Source organism: Lepidochelys olivacea (assembly GCF_965140295.1).
Source record: "Lepidochelys olivacea isolate rLepOli2 genome assembly, chromosome: 9".
Lineage (NCBI taxonomy): Eukaryota > Metazoa > Chordata > Testudines > Cheloniidae > Lepidochelys > Lepidochelys olivacea.
Genome location: NC_140419.1, coordinates 103,007,937 through 103,024,014, shown reverse-complemented (window position 1 = coordinate 103,024,014; position 16,078 = coordinate 103,007,937). Strand labels below are relative to the sequence as shown.

The following is a 16,078-nucleotide window of genomic DNA, read 5'->3' as shown; positions in this document are numbered from 1 at the left end:
ACCTGTCTCTTGTCTTGTATTTCCTAGGTCACTTAGGAACTTCTGAAAATTTTCTCTTATCCTTCTCTTTGATCTCAGTTGGAACTGGATTGGGGCCCTCTTCTTAGGCAAAATTAAATTAGTTCTAGGTTTTATATCATGCTAGCAGCAGATGTCTCCTGCAACCAAGTGTAAGCTCTTCGGGACAAAGACTAATTTTTTGTTCTATGTTTGTACAGGGCCTAGCACAATGGGCTCCTAGGTACCACAATGGGCTCCTAGGTACCACATTAATACAAATAATAAATACAGTATACTTCCAATTATCCAAACAGCATGGAGGACACGGATTTTATTTGGATAATTGGGAATTTGAATAATTGAGAGGGCAGGAGCCATTCAGTAGTGAAGTGGCCTTCCCCACAGCCAGGGGTACCTCCCCACAGTCCTGGCCAGGGGTCTCTGCTCTATAATCTGAAGCTCTGCATTATCCAAATCCTTTCCTTGTCCCCCAGCATGAGATACATGAGGGATAAGGCAGGGATTTGAACAACATGGAGGTTCAGATAATAGGGTTTTGGATAAACGAGTATACGGTAATAATAAACAAATAATAAATAAGACATGTCTTCCAATCTTGTAATTATTCTTGTGGCTCTTCTCTAAATCCTTTCCACATTTTCAACATCCTTCTTGAATTGGGGACACTGGAACTGGAACAATATTCCAGGACCGGTCACACAACGGTCACAAATACAGCAATATAACCTCTCTACTACTTGACATTATCCTGTTTATCCATCCAAGGATCACATTAGACCTTCTGGTCACTGCATTGCATTGGGAGCTCATGTTCATGCAAACTCACATTTAACCAATTATCCACTATGACAACCAGTCTTTTTCAGAATCAGTCCTTCACATGATAGAATCACCCATCCACATATGGCCTCCTTCGCTGATCCTAGGTATACGACCTCATATTTGCCATACCGATATGGATGTTTGCTGGATCCCAGCTTATCAAGTGATACAGGTCACCCTGTACCAGTGACCTATCCTCTTCATTATTTACCACTCCCCCAATCTTAGTCTCATCTGTCAACTTCATCAGTGATGATTTTATGTTTTTTTCCAGGTCATTGATAAAAAATGTTAAGTAGCATAGAGCCAAAAAATTATTCCTACAGGTCCCACCAGAAACAATCTTACTTGATGATGATTCCCTATTTACAATTACATTTTCAGAGCAGTCAGTTAGCCAGTTTTTAATACATTTAACATATGTCATGTTGGTTTTGTATCAGTCTAGTTTCTTAATCAAAATGATATCTGATACCACATCAATTGCCTTACAGAAGTCTAAGTATATTACAGCAACACTATTATCTTTATCAATCAAACTTGTCTCATAAAAACAGATATCAAGTTAGTCTGACAGAATCTATTTTCCATAAACCCAAGTTGTTTGGCATTAGTTTTATTCCTCTGTTTTAATTCTTTACTAATCAAGTCCTGTATCAATCATTCAGTTATTCTGCCCAGGACTGATATCAGGCTCACAGACCTATAATTACCTGGGTTGTCACATTTATCCTTTTTAAATACTGCCACAACATTAGCTTTCTTCCAATCCTTTGGAACTTCCCCAGTGTTCCATGATTTACTGAAAATCCAACATTAATGGTCCAGAGAGCTCCTCAGCCAGCTCTTTTTAAATTCTTGGATTAAAGTTCTCTGGACCTGCTGATATAAAGACATCTAACCTTAGTAACTGCTATTTAACATCCTCCTTAGTTACTGTCGGAATTGAAAGTATTTCACCTTCAGCACTATGATATGACATCATCATCATCATCTGGATTTTTTCGAAATACGGAACAGAAATATTTATTGAACACTTCTGGCTCTTTTGCATTATTATTGATAATTCTACCATTTCCATCTAGTAATGGGCCAATACTATCATCCGGATTCCTTCTGTTCCTGATATACTTGAAAACAGAACAGTTACTTACCCTTCAATAACTGTGGTTTTTGACATGTGTTGTCCATGCAGATTCCACTCATGGTGCCCATGTGACCCAGCCACACAAGATCCGATTCTTTTTGAACAGCAATGTCTGTCACACTCCGAAGTGTAGGTGGTGCGAACTAGTGGTCAGAGCGGAATCAGGAGGCTAGCCAACAGACTGAGCCAGAAGCCAGAACAGGACCAAAGGGCAGAGCTAGAGTCATGGTCAGGAGACAAGCCAGTGGTCAGAGCCAGGAGATAGGAATCAGGAGTTCAGAGGTAGGCAAGGACTAGGGCTGGAGTGGAGCAGGTAAGGGCTGGTCAGGAAGTAGGTCTGGCGCAAGCTGTGGGCAGGGAATGCATTGAGTGGCCACTGAGCTCCTGTTGCTACAGGGTTTACATGGTGATCTGTTGACTCTTCTGACCAATCAGGGAGCACATTCACTTAGTGAGGGTTTATTAGGCTAAGCCAAGCTTATGGGGTTGCTAGGCAACCAAGCCTGAGGCAGCTGAGTTCCTGACAGCATCCACTATAGCAGCATCCCTGCTTTGTGTATCCTTGCAACCACAGACATTGGAGTCTTAAAGGATGGGTCAACCTCAACTGCCACCCCATTCCTTCGCCAATAAGAATTCCAAGAGAACAGGTCTCCCATTAGTGACAGTGGAGGCCAGATCATGGAGCCTGTGTGGACAACAGATCTCAAAGAACCACCCTTACTATAGGATAAGTAACTGTTCTTCGAGTGACTGTACACACAGATTCCACTCTTGGTGATTAAGAAGCAGTGATCTTTAACCTGAAGGTGGGAAGAGGAGTCCTACTTAAAAGGTATGGCAAACCAGCCCTAACAAAGCTGGCATCTCATCTGGAAGCCTGAACCACGACAAAATGGAAGGTGAAAGTGTGAACGAAGCTCCAGGAAGCTGCTCTAACTATTTCAAATAATGAGACGTTACCTAGAGACACTGTGGAGGCAGTGTCAGCCCTCGTGAAATAGGCTCTAACATGACCCTGAGGATCTTGTCAGCTATCTGAAACCAAAGCCTTAACACAGTCCAAAACCCAGCTGGATAATCTGAATGGAAACCCTTTTTGGGAAAGCCACAAACAGACTGGGGGAGGCTGTGAATGCTTTGCCCTAACTCAATAGAAGGATAAGGCTCTCACCACATATAAGGTTTACACCTCTATTTTGTCTGAGCTGGAGAAAGTTTTGGGAAGAAAACAAGAGATGACCTGACTAGCTGAGGTGAAAGTCTGAAACTTGGGAGAAGCCTAAGGATGACACGGTCCATAAGATACATAGAGGGCCCACCATGAAGGCCGATATTTCGTTGACTCATCTGGCTGAGCTAACTGACACCAAAAAGGCCATCTTTGTCTACAAGTAATAGAGGGGGCGAGTTGCCCTGGGATCTAAAGGGGGGTCCCATTAAGACAGTTAGAACCAAACTGAGGTTCCTTAACTGGGGGGGAGGGGGGGAGAGACACGAGAAATTTCAATACTGTGGGGAGAGCAAACACGCCGTAACTCTGGACTGGCAGGAGGTTTGCAGAAATCGCTGTCTGTGCACTATAATGGAACAAACAGAAAACCCAGATTGCTTCAGGGAAGATAGCTAGCCCAGGATGGGTCAAATTGAAGTATTTAACGGTGAAAGCTGCTGCTGGGTTGCCCAGACAGAAAACCTTCTCCATATAGCTCTGTATGTTAGCCTGACAGAAGGCTTTCTGCTTTGTAACAAAATGTTCTGTACTCCAGATGGGCAGTCCCTGTCCAAGGGAGTCATCCAGCCAGCATCCAAGCAGGCAGGTGAAGCCAGGTTGGTGCAATATGAGGCTGTGGTTCTGAGACACTACATTGGAAAGAAGTGGTAAGGAAGCTGGTGGGCTGCCCAAAATATTCATCAATTCAGAGAACTGAAACTGTCTAGGTCATGCTGGAACTATCAGGCTGTTGTGACCTGAGTCCTGTTTCAGTTTTCTCAGAAATCAGGGAATTGGTGGAAAAACAAACAGACCTACCTGGCATCCACGTGAGAAGAAAGGTGTCTGTCAGCAAGCCTGGGCTCATGCTCCTTCTGGAGCAAAATACTTCCTGCTTGCTTTTCTGGCATGTTGTGAACACATTAGGAACCCCCACCTGACAAAGATGTCGTGGAGGATGGAACTGCTGAGGTACTACTTGTGGTTCTCTGAAAAGTGGCTGCTGAAATGGACTGTCAGGGTGGTCTGGATACCAGGCAGGTGTGGAGCTACTGGCACAATGCGGTGAGGTATGCATCATTCCCAAAGGTATGTTGTGTCTTCACAGAGTGGAGAGGATCTTGCTTCCCGCGTCTGTTGATAAAGCACACTCCAGTGGTGCTGGCTGTGAGCATTTGGTCAGTGAGGCACCAAAGGAGAGGTAGGAAGGCCTGGCATGCTCATGGTATGGCTCTAACTTACAAGATATCTGTGTGCAATCAGACCTCCCGAGGGAACCACAGCCTCTGCATCTTGAGATGGTCAAGATAAGCTCCCCAACCAAGAGGGTAGGAGTCCATTACCAGGGTCTTGGAAGCGAGAGACACAGAGAATGGAACTCCACTGTAGACTTGAAGCAGATCTGTCTGCCAGCTTACCGAGGATAGGACTTCTGACATGACCATGACCAGCTGGTCCATGCTGTGTCTGTTACTCAGATAGACTGATATCAACCAGTCTTGTAGTGGCCAAAGGTGAAGTCCGGTCAGGCATGCTGCTTGACACAGGTGCACGCTGCCATAGGCATGTGCCCCATACACCTCACTGATCTTCTGGAGCGCAAAGCTGACTGAAGAGATCTACTGTCATTTGAAATCACTGCGGTAAGTATGCTCTTGCCAGTCTGGAATCTAACACTACAATGAACTCTTTTGCCTACGTCAGAGTGAACTTGTCCTTGTTGACTTTGAGCTCCACGGAGGCAAAGAGATGGATTGTATTAATTGGGTCAGTTACTTGCTGTGGGAATCTTCCCCGAATCAGTGAGTCATCCAGATTGAGATAAACTTGTAGTCCCAGTCTGCAAAAGTATGCAGTCACTAAAGCCAGGACTTTGGCAAAGACCCATGGGGCCACTCAGAGGCCAACTGACAGGACTCTGTCTTGGCAGAGGAATGTTCCTACCAAGAATCTCAGATACTTTCTGGGAGTTGTGTGGATCAAAACATGCAAGTATGTATCCTGAACCAGTCCACGTGATCCAGGGGAACATACTATGGAAACTAGGGTGACCATATGGAATTTGAAATGACACAAATACACAGAAAGGTCAAAGGTTTAGGATGGGTCTCCAGCCTCTTTGATATCGAACTGAGTAATATATGGGAATACAAGTCCCTTCACATGAAGTACCTCTTCCACTGCTCTGAGCTGCACTGGAGTCCACTTTCTGTTTCAACAGTTTTGTGAGATGGGTCCCTGGAAAGGCCAGGAGGCGGGAGTTGGAACACTCTAAAACTGGATGGAATACCTGTTAGCTATTCTCTTGAGGACCCACCAATCCAAGGTTATCTTCATCCAAATTTCTAGAGAAAAGGCAAGTTTCTAATAGAGGGCAAAAGAAAAATGCTCCAAAGGTGGTCCAACCAGGCTCTCAACACTTACATCAAAACTACACCTTAGTAGAAGGTCCAGGTTGCAGAGCAGAAGAGGAGGAGAAGGAAGGTTGAACCATGCAGAACTTCTACCTCTTCCTCAGAGGCTCAGAAGGAGATTGTTGCAATTAGCATTGGGGCTGACGTTTGCGCTTGTAGTTAGGTCCCTGCCTCCGTTGCAGTTTCTTCTGCAATAGGAACACAGAGTCTCAGGGATCAAATAATCACTCTCCTGTCTCTGATGTTGTGGAGAGCCTCATTTGTGCTCCTGCTAAATAAAACTGGTCCCTTCAAAGGGGAGGTCCTCTCTAGCTTTCTGGACCTTCCACAGGAGGTCTTCACGAATAAGGTCAGCTCCCAGACTACTGCACTGGGCAGCACAGCATGGGGAGGAGGCGACCAGCCCTCTGTGGAGATAGAAGTGGTTCGGGACTATGTAGAAAAGCTGGACGAGCACAGGTCCATGGGGCCAGATGCGCTGCATCCAAGAGTGCTAAAGGAGTTGGCAAATGGGATTGCAGAGCCATTGTCCATTATCTTTGAAAACTCATGGCGATCGGGGGAGGTCCCAGAGGACTGGAAAAAGGCTAATGTAGTGCCCATCTTTAAAAAAGGGAAGGAGGAGGATCCGGGGAACTACAGACCAGTCAGCCTCACCTCAATCCCTGGAAAAATCATGGAGCAGGTCCTCAAGGAATCAATTCTGAAGCACTTAGAGTAGAGGAAAGTGATCGGGAACAGTCAGCATGGATTCACCAAGGGCAAGTCATGCCTGAGTAATCTAATTGCCTTCTATGACGAGATAACTGGCTCTGTGGATGAGGGGAAAGCAGTGGACGTGTTATTCCTTGACTTTAGCAAAGCTTTTGATATGGTCTCCCACAGTATTCTTGCCAGCAAGCTAAAGAAGTATGGGCTGGATGAATGGACCATAAGGTGGAGAGAAAGCTGGCTAGACCGTCAGGCTCAACGTGTTGCGATCAATGGCTCCATGTCTAGTTGGCAGTTGGTATCAAGTGGAGTGCCCCCAAGGGTCAGCCCTGGGGCCGGTTTTGTTCAATATCTTCATTAATGATCTGGAGGATGGTGTGGATTGAACCCTCAGCAAGTTTGCAGATGACACTAAACTGGGAGGAGTGGTAGATACGCTGGAGGGTAGGGATAGGATACAGGGGGACCCAGACAAATTAGAGGATTGGGCCAAAAGAAATCTGATGAGGTTCAACAAGGACAAGTGCAGAGTCCTGCACTTAGGATGGAAGAATCCCATGCACTGCTACAGACTAGGGACCGAATGGCTCGGCAGCAGTTCTGCAGAAAAGGACCTAGGGGTTACAGTGGACGAGAAGCTGGATATGTGTCAACAGTGTGCCCTTGTTGCCAAGAAGGCCAATGGCATTTTGGGCTGTATAAGTAGGGGCACTGCCAGCAGATCGAGGGACGTGATGGTTCCCCTCTATTCGACATTGGTGAGGCCTCATCTGGAGTACTGCGTCCAGTTTTGGGCCCCACACTTTAAGAAGGATGTGGAAAAACTGGAAGGCGTCCAGCAGAGGGCAACAAAAATGATTACGGGACTGGAACACATGAGTTATGAGGAGAGGCTGAGAGAACTGGGATTGTTTAGTCTGCGGAAGAGAAGAATGAGGGGGGATTTGATAGCTGCTTTTAACTACCTGAAAGGGGGTTCCAAAGAAGCTGGATCTAGACTGTTCTCAGTGGTAGCAGATGACAGAACAAGGAGTAATGGTCTCAAGTTGCAGTGCAGGAGGTTAGGTTGGATATTAGGAAAAACTTTTTCACTAGGAGGGTGGTGAAGCACTGGAATGCATTACCTAGAGAGGTGGTGGACCCTTCTTCCTTTAAGGTTTTTAAGGTCAGGCTTGACAAAGCCCTGGCTGGGATGATTTAGTTGGGGATCGGTCCTGCTTTGAGCAGGGGGTTGGACTAGACAACTTCCTGAGGTCCCTTCCAACCCTGATATTCTATGATTCTATTCTATGATCCCATATGCCTGAAGCCAGGAAGAATGCATCATTGCAAATGCAATAGTCCTCACTGCCATATCAGAGGCATAGCGAGGAACTTATAACAAGGTTCTCGCTGTGAGTTCGCCTTTAACTCACCCTGATATTCCCTTGACAGTTTATTAAGTAGGCTAGAGAGTCTATCCCAGAGGAGAAAAATCACACTGATGGCAAAGCTTGATAGTTGCGCACCCTCATTTGGAGGCTTGCGGAAGAATAGACCTTATAGTCAAATAGATCTAGGTTTTTGGGATCCTCCCTCAGAATGGTGTTTTCTAGGGGCTCCCTACTTTTTGGGCCTTTCCTGAGCTATCTGTACCAGTAAGAAGCCTGGGGTCGGGTGCTGAGAAAAATCTTTGGATGTTCATTAATCCACATCACAATTCTGTCTGGTGTCGCCATGCAAAGTATAAATCAGTCATTTGTGCTGCTTTTCCTGGGTGTTTTCTGGTGATATATCAAGAGTCTTGTGATCCTATTAAAGATATCCTGGAATACTTTGAATTCATCCTGACAGGCTGAAGGAGATGATTGACCTTCTCATTCAGAAGAACAGGAGGAAATTCCTTGAGGGCTCTAGATCCGAGACACTCTGGTCATCCCCAATATCCAATTCTTCATCTCCTAGCAACTAAAGATAAGAAAGTTGTAGGGCTGCAGAGAGCTGAATTTGTCTACTCAGTGAGGGAGATCTTGGTGGAGTCACGGTAGAGGAAAGCTTCCTGGAATAAGGGGTCATGCCCCAAGAAGACCAGTATGTCTAGGGCTGGTAGGCATACTGGGGTAGAGGGCACATGGGTGAATACCAAGATGGAGGTTCCTTGAGAAACCCTGCCCTCTTTGTCAGTGCTCTAGTGAAATCCTCTCTGGATTTTTCGCTGGACTCCTATTGAGCCACCCACAGTGGAAAGTGAGAATAGGATGAAAAGGAGCTTTTGCTGTGCTCTGGAGAAGACGATGAGACGTAGACTACTTCCAGAGAAGGAGCAGACATGTCCAGGATGCCAGTTCTGTGTGGTATCAGATCAGGTGGAGGCAGAGGGACTGACTGCTTGGAGATGACATCTCTTAAGCATTGCAGTAGAGGAGACTCTGGTACTGGACCTGTGGACAGGCTGGCCAGTATGATGCAAGGCTTCTGTGCCAGGATGCTCGTCTGTGCCAAGAAGGCCGAAGCAGGCACGTAGGATTTTGGCGCTGAGGATGGTGCTGGAGCACATAGTGTCAGCATAATACCAGGGGGAACACAGTCTGTGTGGGTTAAAGGAGTCATCAGTGCAGATTTGCTCTTCAGTGCCAGGGCATTGGGAGGGACACTGAGTTGTGGATCTTAATAGATGACGTCTGAGGAGAAGTCTCTTGCTGGGGTTGGTGAGGGCAATCTGTGCATGACTTCTCTCCTGGAACAGTGCTCCTTGCTCCCTCTCTCTGAGGGAGCAGAGCTAGAGAGAAGTGCGGTCTACGGCAGGAAGCAGTGAGAGAGCTGGAAGTGGAGCCACAGCTGGCCAGTGTCAAGGCAGGATGAGATTGACCTGTTCTGGACTTCTCCAAAGCAGAAATAAGTCTCAGGCTGCTTGAAATCACCATTGGAAACGAATTTAGCCTCACCTCTCTGTTCTTGACAATCCTCTTGGAGAACAAGCACCATAAGGAGCAGTGCTGTGTTACGTGTCCCTCCTGGGCAAATAAGTCATCAGGAATGCCCATCATTTATGGGTATGGCAAAGTCACACAATGGGCACTTCTTGAAGCCTGTGACTTGGGTCTGCCATGATGGAGGCATACCCCTCCTGTGCATGGGGGGAGGGACAAGGAGGGGTGAAGCCAAACTAGTCACAAGTTTCCACTTAAAAAGTTATGATTTTTCTTTTCTTTTCTTTTTTTAAGCCAGTGGGCAATTTAACCTAAAGACTAACTAGATCTAACACTACAACAGGAAAATTAAATGAAAGCTATGTCACTTGGGGGATGCAAACACTGCAGGTCTTCCATCTTGCAGTCGTGGGCAGTAATAAGGAACTGAGGGGCAGCTGAGACCATCCTACCCCCTATACGCTTAACTATAGTGGTCACAAGGGTATACAGAGCATGGACATGGCCACAATAGATGCAGCTATTCATAAAGAGTCCAACCTCACATGCCTGGGGCACATGGACACCAAACGTGGAATCTGTGTGAACAATCACTCAAATAACTCCTTATTATCCTTCATACTGCTGGCCATAGGATTTCTAATTGTGCCCTTTTATATATCTATATAGATATAGATATCTATCTATAGAGATATCAGAGGGGTAGTCATGTTAGTCTGGATCAAAGAGTCCTGTGGCACCTTATAGACTAACAGAGGTATTGGAGCATAAGCTTTCGTGGGTGAATACCCACTTTGTTGGATGCATGGAAATTTCCACCACATGCATCCGATGAAGTGGGTATTCACTCACGAAAGCTTATGCTCCAATACGTCTGCTAGTCTATTAGGTGCCACAGGACTCTTTGCCGCTTTTATCTAGAGAGAGAGAGAGCGCTGCTTTCACTTCCCCTGTAGGCCATGTTATTTTTTAACCAGTGAGGCCTTCTTTCTCGATTGTGGCTTTTCTTAATCAGTTTTCAATTCTCATGCACATTCTTCTGTTTAAATCCCTTCTCTCAACTGATTTGACTCACAATTGTTCTCAGCTTTGTGGAATTGGTCCTTTTAAGGTACAAAGTATATATGTTACTGATTTGGACTTTATTCTGTTTGCTTATAACAGATGTAATCAAGTCATGATCACTTGCACCAAAGCAACGACTAACTTTTAGTTTTACAATCAGTTCCTCTTTACCTGTCAAGACGAGGTCTAATATAGAATTCCCTTGTGCTGATTGCAACATTTCTTGAGTTAGGAAATGGTCATCTATAAATTTTAGAAATTCCAAGGATGTTTTAGTACTGTCAGCATGAGACATCCAGTGTGTGCCACTCAGACTCTAATCCCCCATGGTCATGCAGTTTTTTCCTCCTCTGTATTATAGACAGGGGCTTAAGAAGCTGGTCATCCCATTCTCTCCCCCGGAAGAAGGATGGTCTGTAGCAGACACAGATTAGTACCCCATCTTGTGCTGTATCTGTTCAGACATTGATCCAGAAACATTCAGGATCATTTCAAGTTGTCAGTGACTTGGAAACAGATAATGCCATTTTTGACATAGAGCGCCACTCTCCCTCCCCTTCTGTCCACTCGATCCTAAATAGGTTATAATCATTGATTTTACCATTCCATCATGCCACCAGGTTTCAGTAATACCAACCAGGTTGAATTTATGCTCCTAAATGAGCAATTGCAACTCTTCTTGTTTATTACCCAGGCTCCTAGCACTCGTGTACATACAGCCAATTAACACATGACAGCATTGCAAGGCATGGAGCTGGCACAGTACAAACTGAACAGAAAGCAGGCTTCAAACGGAGACATTTTTTCTTCCCTGTTCAGAAAAGTGATTTACATCTGTTCCCAGTGACACCACTACTCAGTCTTTCTCTAGTTTTCGGGAAATCCAATAGCCACTCAAGATTGCAGTTGAGTTTCTCCTACAAGTCAGATGCCAGTCCCCCCATCTAATACAAAACAGCACTGGCCTTAAAGTGAGCAAGTTCAGTTTGGGAGCAGGTAAGAAGTTTTCTACCAGACTGGATGTGAACTAGACAAGGAATTGCTGATTTATGACACCCATACAACAGAGGGGTTCACAAATTAGAGAGTCTGCCATGGTAAAGCAAAACAATGGAAGGGAAAGTGATCAAAACTAGTTTCAAGGACTCCCTCAGCTGACAGCACGTACTCAGGATTGAAATCTAATTGCTTAAAGTCAAATTTCAGAAGTTATTCACATGGAGTAGCCTCACTGGTATCATTATGGCATGTGAGCTCTGTGAAACTTAGACCAGGCCAAGATATGGCTGCTGCAGATCTAAGATTCCATGTAACGCAATAGCAACTCTAGTCCTTTTCCTTGTACAGCCCTTCGTGATGTACATGATCCAGAGAGAAAAAATGGTTACCTACTTTTTGTAATTGTTACTCTTCAAGATGTGTTGCTCATGTCATTCCGTTCTAGGCGCGTGCGCGCCCAGGTGCACAGGTGTTGGAGGGGTTTTTGCCTTAGGGCCAGCTGTGGCGCTCTCTGGTGTGGTAAATCAGGTGCCGCCTGCCCTACGCCCTCTCAGTTCCTTCTTGCCGGCAGCTCCGACAGAGGGGCAGGAGGGCGGGAAATGGAATGGACGTGAGCAATACAGCTCCAAGAACAACAGTCACAAAAAGGTAGATAACTGTTTTTTCTTCTTCAAGTGCTTGCTCGTGTCGATTCCATTCTAGGTGGCTCACAAGCAGTATCTATGGAGATGGGCTCAGAGTTCACCGCTTTGTGGCTTGCAGTTCTACTCTATCAAAGCCAGCATCGTCCCAGCCTGCTGGGTAAGCACATAGTGGGACATGAAGGTATGGAACGACGACCAGGTGGCTGCCCCACAGATGTCCAGAATAGGCACTTCGGCCAAAAAGGCTGCCAAAGAGGCCTGCGCGCTGGTCGAGTGGGCGGTGACGATCACCAGGGGCAGCACCTTCACTTGATCATGGCAAAAGCAAATGCAGGCTGTGATCCCGGAAGAAATTCTTTGAACGGAAACAGGATGAACTTTCACTCTGTTGGCCACGGCAATGAATAATTGTGTTGACTTACAGAACAGCTTGGTCCTGTCAATATAGAAAGCCAGAGCTCGTCTGACGTCCAAGGCATGCAGCCCGCACTCCTCCTCTGACTTACGCAGCTTCGGAAAGAAGACGAGTAAGTAAATATTTGGGCTTGAACGAAACTGGGAGACCACCTTGGGAAGGAAAGCCTGGACCTTGTCCTTGTAGGAGACCGTGTAAGGCAGTTACGAGGTAAGCACCCAAATGGCAGATACCCAGCAGGCCGACGTCACAATGACCAGGAACGCAACCTTCCAGAAGAGGAGAAGGAGACAGCAGGAAGCCAGAAGCTCGAAGGGGTGACCCGTGAGCCGCGACAGCACCAGATTTAAGTCCCAAAGGTTAGGGAACAGGATCCCTAATGTGCGAGTAGAGGCACTCCAGGCCCTTAAGGAATCTGGCCGTGATATCCTGAGAGAAAACCGACCTGTCTTCGAGCAGTGGGTGGAAGGCCAAGATGGCTGCTCGATGGACTTTGACTGATGAAAGGAACAAGCTCTGGAGCTTGAGATGCAAGAGGTAGTCTAGTATGAGCTGCAACGGGGCTCACTTGGCACAGACGCCCTTATCCACCATCCAGCAGGTGAATAGCTTCCATTTGGACAGGTAGCTCGCCGTGGTGGAGGGCTTTCTACTGCCCAACAAGACTCGCTGGACCTCAGATGAGCACTGCCGCTCTTGAGCGTTCAGGCACACAGCAGCCAAGCCATCAGATGTAGCGTCGCCAGGTTCAGGTGCAGGAGAGTGCCGTGGTTCTGGGGCAACAGGTCTGCCCTGAGCAGCATCCGGAACAGGGTTGCAACTGAGAGGTCCAGCAGAGTGCTGAACCAGTGTTAGTGCGGCCATTCCAGCGCTATGAGGATGCTCTTTGCCCTGTCCTGCTTGATCTTCATAAGGACTCTGGGCAGCAATGGCACTGGAGGGAAGGCGTACATCAGGGCCCCCGACCATGAGAGCAGGAAGGCATCCAACAGAGATCCTATGTCCCTGCCCTGGAACGAGCAGAAGACGTGGCATTTTCTGTTCTGCCTGGATGTGAATAGGTCCACCTGGGGAGTTCCCCACCAGTGGAAGATCATAGAATATCAGGGTTGGAAGGGACCTCAGGAGGGCATCTAGTCCAACCCTCTGCTCAAAGCAGGACCAATCCCCAACTAAATCATCCCAGCCAGGGCTTTGTCAAGCCTGACCTTAAAAACTTCTAAGGAAGGAGATTCCACCACCTCCCTAGGATAGAACTGACCACCTCCGGGTGAAGGGACCATTCGTGACAAGATGAGAATGTCCTGTTGAGGAGAGTTGCCCAAGCATTCCTGGCCCCTGGGCGATGAGCGGCCATGAGATGGATGTCATGCTGCAGAGCTGCAGTGCTTCCTGGCAGAAGGCAGACGATCTGTCACCCCCCTGCTTGTTAATATAGAAGACCGTGACCGTGTTGCCCATTAGGACCTGAACCACCCTGCCTTGTATGTGAGGTGGAAAGGCTTGGCAGGCTAGGCGAACAGCCCTGAGCTCCCTGACATTGATGTGCAGAGACCAATCGTGAGTGGACCAACAGCCTTGAGTACTGAGACCGCCCAGGTCAGCTCCTAACCCAGGTCCGAAGCATTGGAGACAAGAGTCACCAATGAGACTGGGGCCGCAAAGGGAACTCCTTCCAGCACCAATGCGGGATCTTGCCACCAGGTAAGTGGAGACAGTATGCTATCCAGAATCCTGATCACCCAGTCCATACTGCACTGGTTAGGGATATAGACCGACGCCAGCCACGCCTGTAGGGGGCCTGAGGTGGAGTGGCATGTGCCGAACCACATAAGTGCATGCTGCCATGTGACCCAACAATCTCAGGCATGTGCGAGCAGTGGTGAGTGGCTGGGCACACAGAAACGAGATGAGGTGCACCATGGCTTGGAACCAAGTTTTGCGGAGGAAGGCTCTGGCTCGAGTGGAGTCGAGTATCGCCCCAATGAATTCTATACCTTGCACTGGGGTGAGGGTCGACTTTTTGTCATTTATTAATAGGTCCAGATCGTGGCAGGTGGAACAGACGAGGTCGAGATGCCTCCACACCTGATCCGAGGACTGGCCCCTTATCAACCAGTCGAAGTACAGGTAGATTTGGACCTACTGACGTTGCAGGTAAGCGGCCACTGGCACTATACACTTGGTGAACGCTCTCAGAGCAGACAAGAGACTGAAGGGCATCACTGTGAACTGGAAATGGTGCTGGCCCAACGTGAAACGGAGGAAACGCCGGTGCCCCGGGAATATGGAAGTACATGTCCTTTAAATCAAGGGCAGCATACCAGTCTCCCAGATCCAGGGAGGGGATGATGGAGGCCAGGGAGACCATATGAAACTTTAACTTTTTGAGAGACTTGTTGAGGAAGTTAGCTCTGACAATAGCCCTGTTCCCTCAAAAGGGAGGTTCTGGAGGGTGGATTGCATCTCCTGGGACAGGCTGGAGATCTGTAACCAGGAGCTACACCTCATGGCTATTGCAGAGGTGAAACCGAGTCCATGGCATCCCAGGCCATCTGGAGAACACCTCTGTCTACCGCCTTGCCCTCTTCCACCAGAATGGAGAACTCCTATGCCTGATCCTGTGGGAGGCTCTCTTTGAACTTGTCAATGGAGTCCCACAGGTTGAAACTGTATCTGCCAAGTAGGGCCTGATGATTAGAGACCCTGAATTGGAGGCTTGCTGTTGAATAAATCTTTCTGCCAAATAAGTCCAGCCTCTTGGCATCCTTATTTTGGGGGTGCCACTCGCCTGGCCCTGCCAGGCCCTTTCATTGACAAAGGACACAACCAGGGACCCTGCAGGAGGGTGCGTGTATAGATATTCAAACCCCTTTGTGGGGACATAGTACTTCTTTTCCGCCTTTTTGGATGTGGGCGGAACGGCAGATGGGGTCTGCCACACTGACTTGTCGACCTTTAGGACCCCAGGGTGAACAGGCAATGCGACCTGGGCAATGCGTCTGAGCCAGTGTCTTGGCAGGATCCACCATGTGGCCAGGTGTCTGTGGTGCCGGTCAGCCTAACTGTTCTTCAGCCGCCTGAGATGCAGATGGCCCTGCGATGGGCCGGGACCTCTTACTGCTCACCGGAGTCAGAGGCAGGTCCACAGCGATACCCCCTAGAGCCTGTGTTGCGGGCACAAGGCCTAACTCAGGTCCTTTGCCCAAAGTTCCCTTGCGCGGTGCCTGCGAACCAGTCGACTCAGACTGCTTCTTCGGTACTGGCGAGGGGGGACGGTGCCAATCCCAGGGCCAGCGCTGCACTGTGTGCCGACGCTGAAGTACCAGGTGTGGAATCCGAGCGTGAGGGCTCCAATGCCAGGCGCAGAGCAGCCTCCATGAGGAGGGCCCGCAATCGAACATCCCGCTCTTTCTGAGTCGGGGATGAAAGTTTTTGCAGATCCGGCCCTTGTCTTTTCGATGGGACTCCCCCAGGCACTTCAGACAACTCTCAGGATGTCACTGATGGGCATCGGCTGGCTGCACACAGAACACGGCTGGAAGCCTGGGAAGAGGGGCATGCCCCCCTGCTGGACAAAGTCCCAGCGGGGACTCTAACTACTAAACTACTACTAACACACCTAACAGCTAACTAATCACTGACTAAATAATAAAGGAGAACACCTAAACAGCGAAGAACGGCTAATGCCCTTGCTAAGCAAGGCCAAGCGCTCCAA

At 47.8% G+C, this 16,078-nt stretch overlaps 1 protein-coding gene across 3 annotated transcripts in view; it reads right to left on the bottom strand.

Annotated features, from left to right (window-relative positions):
- MED12 (mediator complex subunit 12) overlaps nucleotides 1-16,078 on the bottom strand; it is a 76,792-nt gene that overhangs the window by 24,359 nt on the left and 36,355 nt on the right. The window lies entirely within an intron of this gene.